The following is a 19,821-nucleotide window of genomic DNA, read 5'->3' as shown; positions in this document are numbered from 1 at the left end:
AACAAACGACGACTCTATACAGCTCTTCTCACCGCCAATATGGACTTACGGACTCGAACTTTACGGAACAGCTAAAAAATCTAACATCAATAGACTGCAAACACTCCAATCCAAAATACTCCGCCGCATAGTAGACGCTCCATTCTATGTTAGCAACCACACAATCCATACAGATCTCCAAATTCCACTCATCTCCGAACTTGCCAAAATCCGATATAAAAATTTTCATCAAAAACTCTCACTTCATCCCAACCCTTTAGCTGCAAACTTGTCTTCAACTACACTACCCTCCAATCCTCGAAGACGGCTGAGGCGCCGTTGGCCCCGTGACCAACTGGGTGACTAATGGCGGCTATCACTGGATGACCGTCATTCACGTCTGACACGTTACTATATACATTTATCTCATTTACTTATTGTAACCTGTAGGTACAGGTGTAAATTTCAATAAAAGGATAAATAAAAAATATTGAAGACTCGCAGGACTTACATAGGTTTTCATATATAAATATAAGTTATGTAAGTTTTTAAAATCTTTTTAAGTTCATTACACTAAAAATTCTTCTCAACTTTTTAAGTGTAATGTGCTGCCATAATTTGTTCAAATTTGTCAATGGGAATTCAATATTTGATATTGTTATTTCCTGGGTTGCTGATTTTTTTATATATAAAAAAAAAGATTCTTTCGCAAAAAGTGATCCAAGTGTGTCAAAGTGATTTAAAGTACGAGTATGTTTAGTATTTGTTTGTGAGAATGAAATTGTCATTTGAGAAATCCAATGGTCCAACTAATTTAGAGAGGTTATTATAAGGTTTTGTCTTCTGCCTTAATGCCTTTTATATGTAAATAGAGATTTATTCTGGGATGGCATGAAGCCAAAATCACAAGTAGATATTCCATAGCTCCCCTCCATTTACCTCTGAATGTTTATATATTTTTACATAGAATGTATAATGCCTACTAAATACGTCACCCAGACCCATGCAGTTTGACTCATTCTTGCCTCTTATTTGGTTTAGGCTATTGAAGCAAAGTGAACTGATGCCAAGATCCGTAATGAACTGGTGGTACAGTTGCTCTTTGGTGCAAGTTAATAATCTCACAATATGTTCTCTAATTTACTTACATTCCCTCTTTGTCCGTGATCACAACTAATCACGAATCTAATTCAATCTGATACTTACTTCTTATAATCTCTCACATGGGTCCTTATAGTTTAAACAAACAGTTCCATTGCATAGACCTGGCAGAAGACAACCTATGCACATGTCCCAGACTGGAAAATAATGAAATGGCTCTGCGCGTATTTTGTTGAAGAACTGGTATTGTTCAGAGTTCGGCTCTTAGGGAAAGAACAATCCATGGCTTCATACTTTGCTGCAGCAAAGCCTAGCCATCTCTCACACAGGCTCTCCTTAGTCTAAACGGTTAGAACGGGAAGAACGGCTCTAACTTAAGGGTGCCACAATGGATCCTTAGAATTGCGTTGTAGTTGGCTTCATCCTAATCCATTTCTTATAATCAATTAGTGGTAGCAGATATTTTCTTTAAAACGATTTAAGTTTACCCATGAGCCGTTTATGAGGAGAAATCTTTTAACTATAGTTTTCAGTGTTTTTGATTGGAAATCTTGGATTCGGCGGAAATTAGAAGCTTCGGTTGAAACCACAGCGTATTCCTTATGGGTTTCAGTATCGTTAAGTACTCGTAGATCAGTTCTTAGTAGTTCAGTGATTGTAGGTTAAATTAAAACTGTCCGGCAGGACAGTTGTATAAGGGTTGATCGTCAAAAACTGCACGAAAAAGCGTAACGTTGAACCCAACTTTGATAATTTTTCTCTCTTTTTCTATAAAACGATAAAATTCCCAAATTTTCTTTAAAATATAGAGAAAATCCTCCTTTATGCCTGTGATTTTTTTGCAACAACCCAGATTTCGGTAAAAAAGTTTGCAAACAACGTAGCGCCTAAACGCGTGAACCGATTTAAATGAATGAGGTGTCACTCGATTCAAAATTTTATGTAGATGAGCCTTTTGGGGGTCTTGCCGCTGTACATCGAATTGGAGAGAGGTTAGCCCCCTTTATGTAAGGCTCTCTCCAAAATTATTATTACTAATTACTCTGCAAAATCTTAGCCCGATTTTGATAAAATTTGGTAGGATGAAAGGGTTAGAGCTCCCCTACGTAACATCTAAGCGAAGATCTGCTCTTACACCTGTTAAGGGGAATCTAATCTTTTCAGTAAGGTATTGGAATTCCGTGACAGTCATTTGTCAATTTATGTTCATAAACAGAGAACGTACTAAGGCGGTCGGAAGTGAAACTCCGTTCTGTTGTACCGGAAGTAATGTAGTCCTCTTAGTTTACAAGTTATGTATTTGCCTTACGACTTTTTTTATTTTATTTTTCACTATTAGAACCAGTTTTGAAAATACGTATATTTGACGAGTTGTTTTTTATTTGACCGATTCCTCGCCAATCTTGAATCCTTAGTTCAATAATTTACGGACACGAAGCCTATATAGTATTTATATTTGGTACAATTAAATCTTAGATAAATATCAGTAACATTTAAGATGATGTTTGTTAAAGATAAAGCCTCATAACTTGACAAAATACTTTTATTATTTGTGCGGCTGTGGAAAAGGTTCTGAAATTGCCAATAAAGTAGATGCCTCTTTAGTGGGGAGATAGCTTGGGGAAAAAGTTGGCGAAAACATTGTTCTTGTTTCAAGAGACTTTTCTTGTCTTTCCACTTCACGGACACAAAAGATTTTTCTCTCTCTCTCTCCCACTACTTCTTCTTCAGGTTTTCTTTCTTTATTTTTAAAAGAAGATAGTAAGTTAAACGGAGTTTGATTGGTTGATACGTTAAACTTACTTTACTAACCTGAAATAGAAGGTGAATGATTACGTAGATCTTTTTAGTTCAATATAGGATTTAGTTCAATTTTGTTTTACGTCTAAAATTTCTATATAAAGAATTATCATTTTTTTTCTCTTCTATTTCGAAGTTTCTTTATTATTTTTTAAAGATAAGTTGTCACTCAACTACAAATATTTTTCTATTTTGGGCCAATATTTCTTCAATTTTACTCTCTTCTTCAGGGCAATCAAGTTTTACATTGTTCACGGATAGATCTGACCTTTATTTCTATTTTTTCTTTTTAACTTTTTCAGTATTCATACCTGGATTATTTTCTCATTAAGTATCGGAGATCTTCAAAAATGTATGATTACTAGATAATCTTATACATTTATTGGGATAATAAAGCGAAGGTAGTGTCTTAGAAGCTACCAAACAGTCCCGCCATAACTTCTGATACGGCATATGACAAACTGTTCCACATATCTTCCTTCTCAAGTGATTTCACACGCCATTTAATAAATATTTCATTTCATTCGCTTTTCCTTCTTGCACTCCTGGACAATCGCATTTATTTTCCACAATCTTATCGCACCACATCTACGTGCGATTGTTGTTGTTATTTAGGAAAACTTCCTTCAAATTTAATTTTTTTTTTCTAAAATTTAGGGTACCGGAAGAGAGACCTTTGGTTTACCGATGGCTCCAAGATGGACTGTGGGGCTGGGTCTGGAGTGTATGGGGTTAAACCCGAGGTACTCATTGAGAGATCTCTTGGGAGATACGCCACAGTCTTTCAGGCCGAGGTTTTTGCTATTAAAATATGTGCTGGGGAAGACCTGCGGATGGAACCTAGAAATAGGGAGATTCGTATCTTTTCGGGACAGCCAGGCTGCACTGAAGGCTCTTGCCTCCTTCAGAATGACCTTTTTCCCTGGTTTGGGAATGCAGAAAGGCCCTAGAACTACTGGCGCGGCACAACAAAGTTCGGCTGGAATGGGTGCCGGGTCATGTGGGGATTGAAGGGAATGAGAGGGTTGATCGACTGGCCAGGAATGGATCTAACACTCCTTTCATCGGCCCGGAGCCTATCCTGGGGATCACCAAGGGTGTGCAGTTCGTGCGGCTCTCAGAGATAGGATCTGGAGGGAGCACGAAAAGAACTGGGTGATGTGTCCTATGGTTAAACACATCAAGACCATGATGCCTTGGCTGTGTAAGCAAAGAACCAAAGAGACCCTGTGCTGGGTAGAAATCAGATCAATCTGATTACAGGCCTATTCACGGGGCACGGTAGGTTCAGGAAGCATCTGCGCAAGGCGGGGCTTATTAGCTCGGAACCGTTGTGCAGATTATGTCAGAAAGAGGAGGATACGGCCTCTCACCAGCTGTTCAATTGCGTTGCAATCGAGCGTTTGCGCTATGAAACCTTTAGAACGCTAAGGCCGAAGGAGATTGTAACGCAAAAAGAACTAGTAGGGAAATTCCTCAACCTCTTTAGGGGGAGAGGGTTCGCCTACTAGAACTAAGAAGGGGCTGGCACAATAAGTTTTCTGTGGCTGCGGTGCCGTGGGGCGTACGTCCCGTCCCTTCTAATATTCTATTCTAGGGGCCTTTGTCTAATCTATTTTAAATTTGATTGATGGAGATTTTGGTTTTCATGGAGGTAGAGCTCCCAGAAACAGGCTGCATTTTAAACTGACAGCAACACAAATAATCCTCTAAGTGTAGTTGAATAGTGATTAAGAGTTCATATAGCTGGTATTAAGTTAAAGTTACAGATATCCAAAACTCTTCTTAAATCAAGCAAAATGGCGGAATGCAGTAAGCTTTCTTTTGATTAGGATCTCTCCCTTCTTTTATTGAAGAATTTCAGAGCGGTCTAGCTTTGGGTGAAATACGTTGGCTTAAGGCGAGCGCACAAACAGGTAGGCTTGATTTGGTAAAAAGTCCGTTTAAGGTGTTTTTAGAGAGAGAGCGGCTGACATTCAGATGGTCGCAAGGTCCTTCAGACACCTTGGTGGGTTCGTGAGAAGACTTCGAGTTGAGAGGACTTGAATAAATGGATTTGATTGACAGTAAGGGTTACATTAAGGTTAAATCTCAGCAATGTAACTCGTTAACCATAACATAAAGTTTCTTAACGTGAAGATTCTGCCAGCTCGAACCCATACTGGGGCATTCTCACCCAATTCTGGGCTAATATAAGCGGTTTTCTACGAGATTCAATACGATTGTAACGTAAGTGGTCAAATTAGGCGTCGTGGACGGAGGCGACTAGCAAAAATATTAAGTTCTCATATTAACCATTAAATAAAATCCAAGACCTAGACAGGGGGAATTGAACCCACTAAACCAACAATACATCTTAGCTTTGCGGGTCTAGCCTTTTTAACGCTCGGAGCTACCTTGGCAACACCTCACTACACTGTCTTTATTTTTCACTTTCTTTTTTTTGAGGCTTTTACAATTTACACCAAACGTCCTGTTTATATTTCAAAAACGTAGATCTATAAATTTTGATTTGAATAATTTTCTAGGAGAATCTGTCTTTTGGGGCAGTTCTGAGCAGGGATTGAGGTAGACCTCCTCAGTCACTTCATTGTAATATCCTTAACAAAAACTTACAGTTTAAAAAGTTAAGTATAAGGGTTGATTAAACGCCAAAAGGTACACAAATCAGCATGTACCCAACATTTCATTCAAGCTTAGTTGATATAATTTAAGTAATTTTGCTGCATTAACTTTTCCTTCACATTTTTTAGAATTTATTAGATGTCACAGACCCTTATGCTGGCCAGTTCGTTCATAATATTATTTGGTTATAATTATGATAAAATGTATATTATATCTTCGTTTTTAAATAGGTACTTTATTTTAACTCTATTCCAAATTATTCTTCTGATTTATCTTTAATATGCCCTTTATTCTGAAGTTGTCACATCTTATACATGCATGTTAAAGTAGAAAAAGACAAAGTTAGAGTCGGCTACTGTTTAAATTTGAATCACGGAGGATTTAAAACAATATTTCAGACTTGAATTCGTCTTACCGAAATATTCGTGAGCACAAATAACACACAGTTAATAACAAGTAGATTATTCAACAATAATTATTCATTTCTCAATTGTAATTTAATTTTACTTACAGTAAAATACTGGAATAATTAGCTGTCCTAAAAGTATGCAATACTTATTTATTTTATATTACATAACATATATATAACATTGTGAGAAGAACAGCTACATTGAGAGTGTAAATGAAGAAAACTATATTATTTGCGATAAAGCCAGATAATTATTACCTATTATTATAAACGTTTGACTACTACATAAAATAACAATTACTTTAATCGAAGAATGAACTTAAACCGACGATTTTTATTAAAAATAAAATAATCGAAATCATTGATGTATGTTGGTGTAAGCATTTTTTTAAAAAAGTTTTTAAATTTTGTAGCATCGTAATTTTTTTTATTTTTTATACCGTTTTCTTTTTAACCTGTAATTAATAGTTTGATTATTATAGATTAATAGATATTACAGTCAATCTACAGTGCTACTTGAAAAAATATTTTGTAGATGAAAATGGCCAGGATAAGGGTCTGTGACATCTAATAAATTCTAAAAAATGTGAAGGAAAAGTTAATGCAGCAAAATTACTTAAATTATATCAACTAAGCTTGAATGAAATGTTGGGTACATGCTGATTTGTGTACCTTTTGGCGTTTAATCAACCCTTATACTTAACTTTTTAAACTGTAAGTTTTTGTTAAGGAGATTTTTGTACCTTTTGGATAGATTTTCATTTTTGTCTATTTTGCTAAGTTACATATCTGCTTTACTGTATTTTTAAATTTGGAATAAGCAATTCTATCATTATAACCTGATAAGGTGTTAAGTAGGAACCGTAACTACCACTGGAGAGATCTTTTTAAAGAATGATTATAGTTGCGGTCCCCAAACCATCCTCAACAACAATTTTTTTGAGAAAGCCTTTTTACATAAAATAGGAAGGTATTTGTACGTAAAAAGCAAATTTAAACTGCGATTTCAGACCTTCCTTTTAAGAGGAGTAAGAAAACTAAACGGGCGATTACAGTACTTCTCCCTAAAAGGCAAAGAGGCAAAGATTTTGAATCGAACGACAATTCATTAATGTAAATAGGTTCACCCATTGATAATTTTAACGATTGCAGTACTTCCTCTTAGTAGGTGTAAGAGCATGATGGCACTTCACAGCCATGTAGAGGAGCTTTAATCACTTCTTCGTGCTAAATTTTATCAAAATCGGACAAAGCGTTATAGAAATATTGGTAATAATAGTTTTAGAAACGGCCTTACTTGGGTGGGGCAAACTCCCCTCCATATGAGGCATAGCGACGAGACTTTTAAAGTGCAAATCTGTACAAAATTTCGATTCGAATGACACTTCATTCATGAAAATCAGTTCACGTGTCGATAATTTGAAACGATTGCTATACTTCCCCTTAACTAGCGTAAGAGCAGATCGTCGCTTTAATGTTACATAGGGGAGCCCTAACCCCATCATCCTACCAAATTTTATCAAAATCGGGCTAAGATTTACAGAGTAATTAGTAATAATAATTTTGAAGGAGGCCTTACATAAAGGGGGCTAACTCCTCTCCCATTCGATGTACAGGGTCGAGACCCCCAAAAGGCACATCTACATAAAATTCCGAATCGAATGACACCTCATTCATGAAAATCGGTTCACGCGTTTAGGCGCTACGTAGTTTACAAAAAAGGTAACAAGAACAAGAAGAAGAAGAAGAAGAAGAAGAAGAAGAAGAAGAAGAAGAAGAAGAAGAAGAACAACAACAACAACAACAATTTCTGAAAATGCCGTTTTTGCTCATTTTCGGCAACTTTTTTCTCGAAATCTATTAGGTCTGGGTGGTTGCAAAAAAATTTCAGTTATAAAGGAGGGTTTGCTCTATATTTTAAAGAAAATTTGGGAATTTTATCTTTTATAGAAAAAGAGAAAAAAATTGTCAAAGTTGGGTGTTTTTTAACGTTACGCTTTTTCGTGCACTTTTTGACGATCAACCCTTATACAACTGTCCTACCGGACAGTTTTAATACGGTTTTACAAAGTTAAATTATTTCGAAATTGAAAGTTCGAATCAAATATTTTGATGTAGCAGTAGAAGGAAGGAAGTCGTATGTAGTTTCTCAGCTGACTTTTATGTTGGCAACATTTAATACCTATTTATTAGGTTACTTCTAGCGATCTTTGATGCAAACAAATTTGTGAAAATTACTCAGATTTATTATGCAATTACTAAAGATAATTCGGAACTTTTATAATAATTATACACTAAAAAAAGTTATGAATCAATTATTATTTTACTTTTGTAGTTCATTTGTTGTTAAAATATCAAAAGAACTTAAAAGAAACTAATTCTCATTTTAGTAGTTGAAAAGTTTTTCTTTATTTTTGAGGGAGACATAAAAGAAAAGTTAATTGCTCATAAAAAATTTAATTACAAACTTTGAACATTTCTTGAAACGAGAAGCAATTTAGGCAGTGCAATTTAGTTCTATTATTCCCTCACTTCTTTTACATGTTTATCGTTAAGATTAATTTTTGTTAGTTTCTTTTTTTTTTACATAATGTACAATAAATTTAATTCAGGGGGTTCGCATAAAATTGTAGTTACTTAAATTGTAGGGTTTTTACAAGAATTATGCAAGGCAAGTTTATTGTTAGACGGAAACATAGTTGAAATAGAATTATCTATAATACCGGTCTAGTTATTATCTATAAACCAACAATACATCTTAGCTTTGTGGTTCTAGCCTATATCCGCCGCCTAACACACTTTACTATAAATTACTCATTATTAACAATTAAATAAAAACCTATAGCCCAGACACCGGGAATCGAACCCACTAAACCAACTATACATCTTAGCTTTGCGGGTCTAGCCTATATCCGCCTAACATACTTTACTATAAATTACTCATTATTAACAATTAAATAAAAACCTATAGCCTAGACACCGGGAATCGAACCCACTAAACCAACAATACATCTTAGCTTTGCGGGTCTAGCCTATATCCGCCTAACACACTTTACCATAAATTACTCATTATTAACAATTAAATAAAAACCGAAGCCTAGACACCGGGAATCGAACCCACTAAACCAACAATACATAATAGCTTTACGGGTCTCGCCTCTAACCGCTCGGCTACCGTGGCGCCCGATTCCAATCATAGTTTCAATATGGGTGTTCCATATTCATTTAATTTTCAGACATTAATTTTTTTTTCATTATTGGAGACTTCTTTGATTCATTGAAATACATTTTATTGGAGAGAATTTAAATTAAAATTGACATATTGAAATACATATTCAGAATATCTATTGTGTTGCTATGCTTGGTATAATACAGTATATTAGTCTCACATATTATTATTATTACAGAACTGAAAGCAATTTCTGCTTCTCTTTGTGGTTACCTCCTCAGTTGGCATCATTATTACCTAAACAGTCGGCGCAAACCTTTATGTTCGTAGAAACGCCAGAGGCTGGGACGAATTTAGTTCTCTCTCTCTGTGTGCACTAAATTTTGGACACAAAACATTGCCATTTCCCAAGTGGAAAATTATGATTTACTAATACTCTGACAAGGTTCTACAAAATTTATATCAACATAATGGGAATTTAATTATTCAAATGATTTGTTTAGTTTAGTGTAGTGTTTATGAGTATGGACTTGTAAGTGGGAGATCTCTAGTTCGAGTTTATGCAGATAAAATGTTTATAGTAGAGTAAGAATTTTATTTCCTCTTCCTCCATTATCTTGGGCTCTATTTAGACAAGAGTAATTGACTTGGAAACCACATTACGACTAAAACGAATTTAAATTGACAGGCGATAGTCTTCTAGATCTGCGGTCGGCAACCCGCGGCTCTTTTACATACGGCTCTTTTATCCAAATTTTGTGGCTCTTCAGCATGTCCAAAATAAATTGTATATTTCTATTTTATTGAAACAAATGAAAATTTCATTTATTAAAGATATTTTATTAAAAAGAATTTTAAATGTGATTGGTTTGAAATTGAATAGAATTATATTAAAATACAGTACGTAATATATCGGGACTGCCGCCATTTTCATTCAAACACAGGTTTAGTTATTATTTATTTACTTTGCAATATGTGAAAATAAATATATAAAACATTTAAATGTTATTGAATATCATAAAATAATAATTTGTGAATACAAATGATCTACAGAATTATGTACATTATCGTACTTGCGGCTCTTGGTAAGAATTATTAAAATTATTTAAGATGAAACGGCTCTCTACTTAAAATAAGTTGCCGACCCCTGTATCTGGACAATCGATCTAATCTTACACTGAATAACAAACGACTTACATACACTTCTGTACTAAAACCCACCTGGACGTACGCTATTGAACTATGGGGTTCAACGAAACGTTCCAATCTTCAACGAATTCAATCTCTTCAGTCTAAAATTCTGCGCACTATCCTTAACGCTCCATTTTAAGTCTCAAATCTAACCATTTGACACAGACTTCCGTTTGCAAATCAAGTAGCTAGCTATAAAAACTATCATCAGAATTTAAGAGTCTCATTCCAGATCTCTTCTCCGCTATTTGACAACTCATCATCTTCCAAGGCGAATAAAACGACCAGCGAACACGTGATTTTCTGAAGAGAGTGGTTAATCCTAGAGATAACTTAGTGTTCGTTACAGCTGTCTTTCTAACTTCTCCTCTCAGTTACTGAGTGCCAATATTATAGCCATTGTTACTAGTAGTGCATCCAGCGCTGGCCGTAACTTTCAAAATTAATTTTTAAAAAAATTAAATCCTAGATCTTAAGAGTTCGAACTATTCTAAGCTAAGGTAGAGCGCAATCTCATTTGCGTTCAATGCTGTTTCATTGAATAAAATGAACTTCCTATTTCTCCACTGATGATGGAAATAAATTTTATATTCTATAAATAAAATTGTAATTTATAATAACCTTCATTACTGAATACACTTTTCTTTATCTTTAGTATTATTATTTGAACTTTTAGTGAATGAGAAAAATAAAGTTTGAAAAAGGTCATCCTTCTTTAATACAAATATCTCTTGGTACCTTATAAATATGTATGAGAATCATCAACTTTGTTCCTCAGTGAACCCTTTTAAAGTCCAACAGTTTCTACCAGCTTAAATTGCAATGTAAACCCTTTTTCTATTTACACTGAAAACTTTCATTTCAACTAAATGTCGAAAAAGAATGGAGGGAGTACCTTTAGCAGCGTAAAACTGTGTTTAAACAAGCGGAATATATTCATATATTTGCAAAAATAAATATTTTTAGCATTTTTTTTTTTTTCTTTTTAGCCTAAAGTTATGGGTGCCTTGTTTCACGTCCTTAGTTCTGCACATTGATCACCAGTACTTTTGAGGTCTTACTGCGAGTATCATCTTCTGCATAATAACTTTTTCTCAGACGTCTTAAGAATAGTCTAACATCTCTCAGTAGTATTGGTAGCCATTATTTTGCCCATAAAATATGAGTTTTAATGCTGGTAATTGTGGCATACTTTACGAAATTACTTTACTATTTAAAGTTTGCCTGTAAAGAAAGAATATTGCCAATTTTAGTCATAAAGATTGGTTACCACGGACTTCTTCTTTTTGAATATTCATGAATCAGTAACCAAAAAGAAACCATTGAACAATAGGGGTGAACAGAATTTTCATTTTCTGTTACAGAGAGCACAGAATCGTATTATTGAACCTTTTTATTTTGTTTTCTACAACTTTCAAGTCTTCTTAACAGATCTATGTCAATAAACAGTTGGTACTTTACATGAATATCTATATTTTTTTTTAATTTAAAAATTTTGTGTCAAATGTTAATATCTAGGCCCACTGGTGCGGTAACTTTGAACACAATATAAAATAGAAAGAAATGATATTACTTTACTCTGAATCTACCTTCTATCAGTTATTTCTCTCACTACTACATTACTTTCTCTTTTAAACCCCTCTGAAATCTAGTTCAAAAATCAAGAATGACTCAGTTCGGGATGTTGTCACCCGAAGTGTGATGGGTTTAGGAAGTTTGAACAAAATGGTAGCTTCGGATTACTTTCCCCTTCTCTGCGATTAAACAGAAAAAAAGTCACAAACTTGCAGGTCGGTAGGGCGGCACATTTTAACTGTGATGTTGAAATGTGCCCGCTCTCCTTCCGTAAAAGAAAATATAATATCCAAAACTTTTTGCCAGAAAATAGACTTTTTGTAAATACTAGATTTAAAAATACGAATTCCAAATGTTAATATGGACTAACAATACTTACACCTTGTCCACTACAAATCTTCACAATACACTTCCCAAAACTGCAACAAAAATTTTACTTCCACCTTACAAAATATAACATTCCTCAATTCTGGTCTTTACCAAACAAGGAAAACGGAAGGGAAATTCTGTCAATTATTCAACAGGTCTACCACAAAATATGGAGAAAATTACCAATCATAAATGTTTTAAATATTTTTCCGGAACTTAAAACTGTTCAAAGGTGTTCCCTGTTCAAATGTGCCACCCTATCCCCTACTCCACAATATCTAGTTACTTTATAAGACTGTCTTACCAATTTAGGTTGTTTTATGCACTTTATATTCCACTTATTGCTCTAAAAAATAGTTAACACATTCGTGTCAGATCTCTTTTGCTTTGATACCTCATTTTCTTTGTTGAGATGACATTCCAGCGTGCCCTTGTCCTCATAGACTCAAACATGAAGTCAATAACACGATACAACACTCACCAACAAAATGGCAGAAGGCTACCATTTAAATTTTGAGCAAAAACAATTTTAAATGGTACATTCTTAAAGATAAACGAATTCATTTTCTTTGCTTTTCGACATATTTGTCAATTACAACAGTTGTGTTTGATTGGGAATGAGAAAGGATGTGTTTAGTTTGTTTTACTCCATCAGATTTAGAAGTTCCAAACTATCGGATATCTTAAAATTAATATTATAAATTTCAAATAACCTTTCATTTTATATTTGAAGGGTAAAATCTATTAATCAAAACTTACGAATGGATTTCTCTCTCTTATTAGCTATTCAAATAGTCATGAATCAGACTTGAGCGCTAAAGTAAGATCAGAGACGGTTGAAGAGTTTTAGAATCGCTTCTGCCGTTGACAGTGAAGTTGAAATTAGATATAAATTGATTTGTTTTCATCTCTTTCCTCTTCAACATAAATAGACTTACTGATTCTGATTTCTGTTGAAATTGTATTGATAAAGAATAGTCTGCTATAGAGTAATCTTTTTATTTTCTCTTTTCGTATTTCCAAAGTTTGGGGAAGTTCTTTTAAACAAAAATTCAATTCAAGAGCAAGATTCGTCAATAAAATTTCAAAGGATATTTTTTTTATTTATGGCCAATTTTTTTTATTTATGTATATATTTTTTTGGCGCATCAACTGCGGTGGTCATTAGCGCCAAGTCGATTGGGATCGACTAAATAATTCATGAGCCTCTATTTCGAAGTTGGTGGAGCTCGAAAATGATAGGCCTTAGCCGGTTCCTACTATACCAAAACGGGACTAGTTCTTTTCACCGAAACTTTGAAGCCATAGAGGCTCATTGTAACATCCTCTTAAATAGGCTAAATATCCTCCCTTATTTATGAGGTTCCAGGTCCAGTTCTACCCATTAATCGTATTTTTTTGCGATTTGATTTCCTCTGTTATCAGTATAGCAGAGATCTCATGCAGTAGTCTAGCAAACAAAGAAGTCTTTTCCAAATCTTTTTTTTTTTTTTTTGACACAGTCTCTAAGGACTGTAGGTAAATTTATTGCTGCGAAGGAAAAGCCTCAGTGTGGCCACTCTTTGACATTCTTAAGAAAAATTTCCCTTTTTTTTATGTCCTGTGTTTCTTTCAAGAATTTTGCTTACCAAAGTAAAGTAAAGTAATGTAATCGCCTATATTTTCAGGCGGGGCTTAACTTCCAACTAAATTAGGTGTCTTGGACTGAGGCAACTAGCAAGCATACTTTACTGTAAATTTCTTTTATAAATCATTAAATAAAATCCAAGGCCTAAGACCGGGAATCAAACCCAGTTTCCACAATGCATTATAGCTTTGCAGGTCTCAATTTTGCTTACCATTTCCTCTGTTACACCTCAAGCTTATCGTATACTAGTATTATGGGATGATCTGCGTTATTTCCCCCTTTCTCCAAGTCTTAGACTCCACAGAGTTTGAACCCATCTACAGCCCAATCTACTGTGGAGTAGTTTCCTGAACTATCCTGCCCAATTAAAAGGCATTAAGCCTGTTTAAGTAGACATAGACCTAGTCCAAGTTAGGACCTGAGACCAATAACGAGGCCGATTTGCTGGGAGGTGAGCAGCCGTTTGCCTAGACAATGAATTCTATTTATTCAAATTTTAGTTTCCATTTTATGTCTTGGTGATGATTAAAACCCAACTTCTGGCTTTAGTAAATGCGTTCAATGAAATTTTAAGGTAGAAGAGAATAATATAACAGAATCCTAAAATTGTAAAGAAAAGTCTCCTGAGTTTTTAAAGCACTTTCCTGAGTGTGGTCAGTACTTTTTCCATTCAAGCTTATTTCTTTTGTTCCATTCATACATTGAATTATATAACAGCCTCCATTACACCGATCTCCCATTGCATGAGACCCTATTTTCGGTCCTCTTTTCAACCTTTTCATTCTAATTCATTTAGGTTTCCTTTTACCTAATAAGAAATGATATTTGTGTGGTTGAAATGGATTCAATGCATGATCCATTTTATTTGGAAGAAGAGAACATCCTAATGGACTTTATATATCCTTCAGCTGGGGCCTAAAAGTTGAACTTCTTTTTTGTTTGTTTTGGTTTCTAAATTCATCTCGAAGTTAATTTGGAAATAGAAGGATTTTTTTGAAGAGATTAGGTGATCGTGCTGGATTCCCATACGGAGATCTAGGATTCCTATATTCCAGTCCATTCAAACAGCTTCTTTCTTATAGCTCATGGCCAAAGACCGACGCCAATGGCCTCAGATGTCAACGCACCATAATTTAGCAGGACATTTTTCCTGCCTTGTTTTTTATAGGCTAATTTCCTGGGTACAAATCGCTCCCCACATCGCGCACCTTTCTTTTCTCTCAATTCTCTTTCATAAACTTTTCTTCAAAGGTTCGTTCAATTTTTAGGTCTTTCAATTCTCACACACTTTCTATTCTACTCATTTTTCTATTTAAGACCACGTTGTTCACAACGACTCTCGTATCTACTATGAGTATTTCTTGTATCTCTCTATTATAACTTTTTTTTTACAACTTATCGATATCAATCGCTCGATTAACCCATACCTTTCTCGGCACAGTGACCTCCTCTCTCAGTCCACGCTATTGGACCAAATGCAAATACTGTACAACCTCGATTAACCGGGCTGACCTCCGGCTATACCCACCCAGGAAAACTGAAATCCCGGTTAAGCCGAATACACAGTATTACATAGTACATTTATACGTTTAGCACCAGTTTTCTTAACGGATTCCATTGCGTAAGTGAAATAAATATTCGACCAAAAGGGGAAACGAAAGATGTTTTCTGTAGGACGAACTGATTAACACTGAAGACTAGCTTGAGATTAGGCTGCTCTCTGGGAAGATTAAAATAATGCCGGTAATTATCCATAAAAATATTTCATATAACCGTGAAGTTGTAAATCAACCATTTACGACACATAAATCCTTTGTAAGACCGTAGTAAATCCCAAGAAATTCAGTACTAATTGCACCATATTTTGGGTCTTCACATACATACATAATGACCCTTCAAGAAAATCAGGTATAAAAGAGTTGCTGCAAATTATGTTACATCGGAAGTCAAAAAAATTTTCTTGTCGGCCACCGAAAATTAACTTTTGTTTCGGCGCCGATCCAGATGTTCATATGATGACTCAACATGATTCCGGTTAATCCGAATCTCGGGTTAACCGAGGGCCGGTTAATCGAGGTTGTACTGTACTCGCTCAACGTTTGGTACGGAAAACCATCTTCACCTGTAATGGTGTGGTCAGTCCAAGCTGACACCAGGAGGGTGCGGAGTAACCGTAGGTCATGTTATACATGAGCTGGGCCAGTGACCATTCTAAGCCTTTAAGTAGGAGACTATAGTCGAAATGGTACCACGGGATCGTGAACCACAGCCCGTTGGAGTTCTGTATCCAGGCTCACGAGTTGAGGAAAGGTTTAGTGGTGGTCGAGGTATTGCAATCATTATGGTGGAGTCCCCATGATCTATTGTGTGAGAGGAGGATGGTTGGTTTGTCTTCGGGAATAGTTACGCCAACTTCTCATTCACTGCAAGAACATGTACTCGCTCAACGACGTTTTTCAGCTGCAATAAATGGTTAAATTTATATTTCAGCAGTGGCAAACAGTCAAAACGAAACGTTTCCATTTTAATTTTGTGGAGGTAAGAGTGGACTTTACAATCACAAAAATGTCGTCATTCCTGTTATGTCATTTGTTAAAGAAATGATAGCGCCAATTATGTAACATGGTTTTATTTTATTTTTAAACCAATATATTTTTCTTGAATCCATCCTTATCCCTGATTAATTTATCTGACGTCATCAAGTCAAAAAACACCTGAGTTTATTATCTATTAAAACTTCGAAAACTTTTACACTTCAGTTTATGTTTTGATTAAAGGTACGTTTAAATATTTCTTGCAGAAATAAGTTTTTATTACCCTTTCAGGGCAGTCATCGACCTTTTTTTGTCTAAAAAAATATTAATTTGGTAAAAAGAGATTGTTTGCTTAGGACGAATGAAAGCTGGTTAATGAAATATGGGTGTGAATTATTTAGCTGCTAATTACGAGAAGTGTTTTTATCATAGATATTACATTATTATCCCACTATACAGAGTACAGCTACATTTAATTAAGTTTACGATGAGAACAAATAAGCTGCGGTAAGCCAGGTGTATTTAATAACCTTAAAAGATATTTACTCGATGTAATGAATTTTCGGCCAGAGGTGGGGGGAAAAGAAATATTAGAGCGGAAACTGCTCGGCTTCGAAGATTAAACGGAAAATAGGATTACGATTTACTGTGCTTTGGACGAGGCTAAATCATTGTGTTATTAAATTAGAGAGCCAGAGATTTTTGAAAATGTTAGCTAATTTAAAATTAAAATTAAGAATGATGTGAATAGATTTGAAAAAGTAACTTAACTGGGAAATTATCAAATTTTGGTAAATGTAAAGAATAGTTACCCGGAGGTGTGGCCTAATTCGAAGTGATTCTGATTCGCTGTTACCATATAACCCGCCAAATTCAAATGTAAATATAAAAATATTTATTTTATATTTACATTTAAATCTGGCGGGTTATATGGTAACAGCGAATCAGAATCACTTCGAATTATTAATTCAAGATTGATAATTTTATTTAAAATTACGCCCCCTGATCTATTTTTTATTTTTATGGGGGGCTTCGCCCCCACACCCCCTCACTACCCAACTAATCCACACACACAACTCTAATTTGTAATTCAGACACATGAAAAACAAAAGAAAAGAAGCCTACCTTATTCAATGCAATCCCTATCCTTCTGTTTCTACACTTTATTCACTCCCTCAAATAATGTTCTCTATGTAATCGCCCATGGAAGAATGACTCCTTTACATTCTTATCATCTCACTTCCACACTTCGGATATACATATCTATTACTAATTAAACGAACACCCATTCAAAATGATAAAACTTTCATCTCCCCATCCTCCCTCAGACTTTCATGCTTTAAATCAAAGAGAAACTGTAAATTCAAAACGCTCATCTTTTATGAAGTTTCAAAAAAAAAAGGAACCTAAAGTTACATCCAGGACACTAGCGGGAACTGATAATACGTTGAAAAGGAAGCAGTTACTATGCAGTAAGTGTACTGCGCATGCGCGCTAAACATAATAGGTAAGAAATTCAAAAAAATTATATAGAGCACATTAGCAGGAAGTTGAGAAATTTAAAAAGAATATATTTGAACATTGGCGGGAAGTAGTTTAAAAAGTGAACAGTAACTGTACTGTACTGCGCATGCACTAAAAAAAACAGGCCACACCTCCGGGTAACTATTCTTTACATTAGCCAATAGTTTTCGATGATAAAAATTAAAAATACCTATTGGTACAACGAATAAAATCAAAGATATTTCCTATAACTACTGGGATCTAACCATATTTTCAATTGCAAAAGAATACCATGTGCCTTATTGACGTTTGATGTCACATAATGTTGAGGGTTAAATCTCAACGCAGCTAGTTGCAGGCGCCAAGTTATAGGCTAGACCCGCAATACTAAGATGTATTGTTGGTTTAGTGGGTTTGACTCCCTGTTTAGATATTGGATTTTAATTAATGGTTAATAAAAGGAAGTAACAGTGGCTATTAAATAACGAGACTATTGCTGTAAAACATTTTATTTTTAAATTTATATATATTTAGTTATTATCACCTTCAATATACATCCCTCCCCAATCTCTACAACGCTCCATGCGAATTTACCATTGTTTGAAACAGTGCTGGAAGCCTTCTTCTGTGAGCTCCTGCATGACGCGTGCCACAGCTTCAACGGACTGAAATCCTGTTCCTTTTAATGCAGATTTGACTTTGGGTAGCAGATAAAAGTCACATGGGGCCACAGGTCAGGCGAATAAGGCGGATGGCCTAAAACTCGGGATGTTGTACTTGGCTAGACAATGCAGTATGAGCCGGCACGTTGATGGAGAACCCTTGACTTGTTCTTCCACAAATCGGATCGTTTTTTCCTTACTCTTTCACGGAGTTGAGTAAGCACCTCACGGTAGTAATGTTGATTAATTATAATCGATATTTTCATCCGTTTTGGACGTGGAAGGGCGAAGTCCGGGCAGTCATCATCTCCGACGTCTTCTCGGCCATCTTGGAAACCACTTGAACCACTCAAAAACTCGCGCACGTGATTAACATTCATCGCCATAAACTTCTTTTAATAAAAGATAAGTTTCAGTAGCGGTTTTACCCAAGTTTTGATGTGAAATTTCACGACAATTCGTTGCTCTACTGCATGTGTAGTATCATGTTTTCGGCAAAACGAAACTAACACCTCTTACACAAACGACGGTTCCGGTCAGACACAGATTTCTCTACAAACACGTGAGACGCTGCAATCGAAAGGGAAGGCTTTACGCTGCACAGCTGTTGTTCGTTAGGATTTGGCGCATGCATAGTTCTTCTGTAGCAGCATCAGTCTCGTTATTTAATAGCTACACCTCGTACGTTTGCTAGTCGCCTCCGTCCGCGACACCTAAAAAGCCTAAAGGCTACCTGATTAAATAGGCATTACTTTATTTATTTTTATTTATTTATTTATTTACACTTAAGACAGTCGTCCAATGTGGAAACCTTACACAAGCCTTGAAAGACTGGATCTAACTAAATAGACGTTAATGACTACTCAGGAGACCACAAGGACCTAAATGCACCCTCCCTTTTGCACAACAAACTCTAACTTTACTACAAAATCCAGAATCTAGTTCAGTGCAATAGCATAAATAAGTTTAATAATTTTAAATTGCCAAAAATTTGCTGTTAATTATAATCATTATGGAAGCGTGAATTCTATTTGTATTAAATAAATGTTGACAGAGAATGTACAAAAATTAAAATGCTTCATTTATTCGAAAGAAGTGAAATAAATATTGGGGAAATCAAGGCTGTGCTTTCTAGAAACGTGGGGCTCTCGACACCGTTTTATAGTTCTAACATTACCATTTACATTTCCGTTTTCACTTTGAAAATTGATTTGAATATAAATTGGTTATTAATTAAAATGTATTAATTAATATTGCCTGAATTGGTGCCATTAGTT

General features: G+C 35.1%; 1 protein-coding gene across 16 annotated transcripts in view; it reads left to right on the top strand.

Annotated features, from left to right (window-relative positions):
* Positions 1–19,821, top strand: part of LOC141447354 (5-hydroxytryptamine receptor-like) — a 314,431-nt gene that overhangs the window by 101,870 nt on the left and 192,740 nt on the right. The window lies entirely within an intron of this gene.

The sequence above is a fragment of the Rhodnius prolixus genome, unplaced genomic scaffold, assembly GCF_049639745.1.
Source record: "Rhodnius prolixus isolate KJV_2025 unplaced genomic scaffold, Rpr scaffold_7, whole genome shotgun sequence".
Taxonomy (NCBI): domain Eukaryota; kingdom Metazoa; phylum Arthropoda; class Insecta; order Hemiptera; family Reduviidae; genus Rhodnius; species Rhodnius prolixus.
Note: the sequence above shows the minus strand (reverse complement) of the source record. Positions and strands in the feature narration are given on the sequence as shown.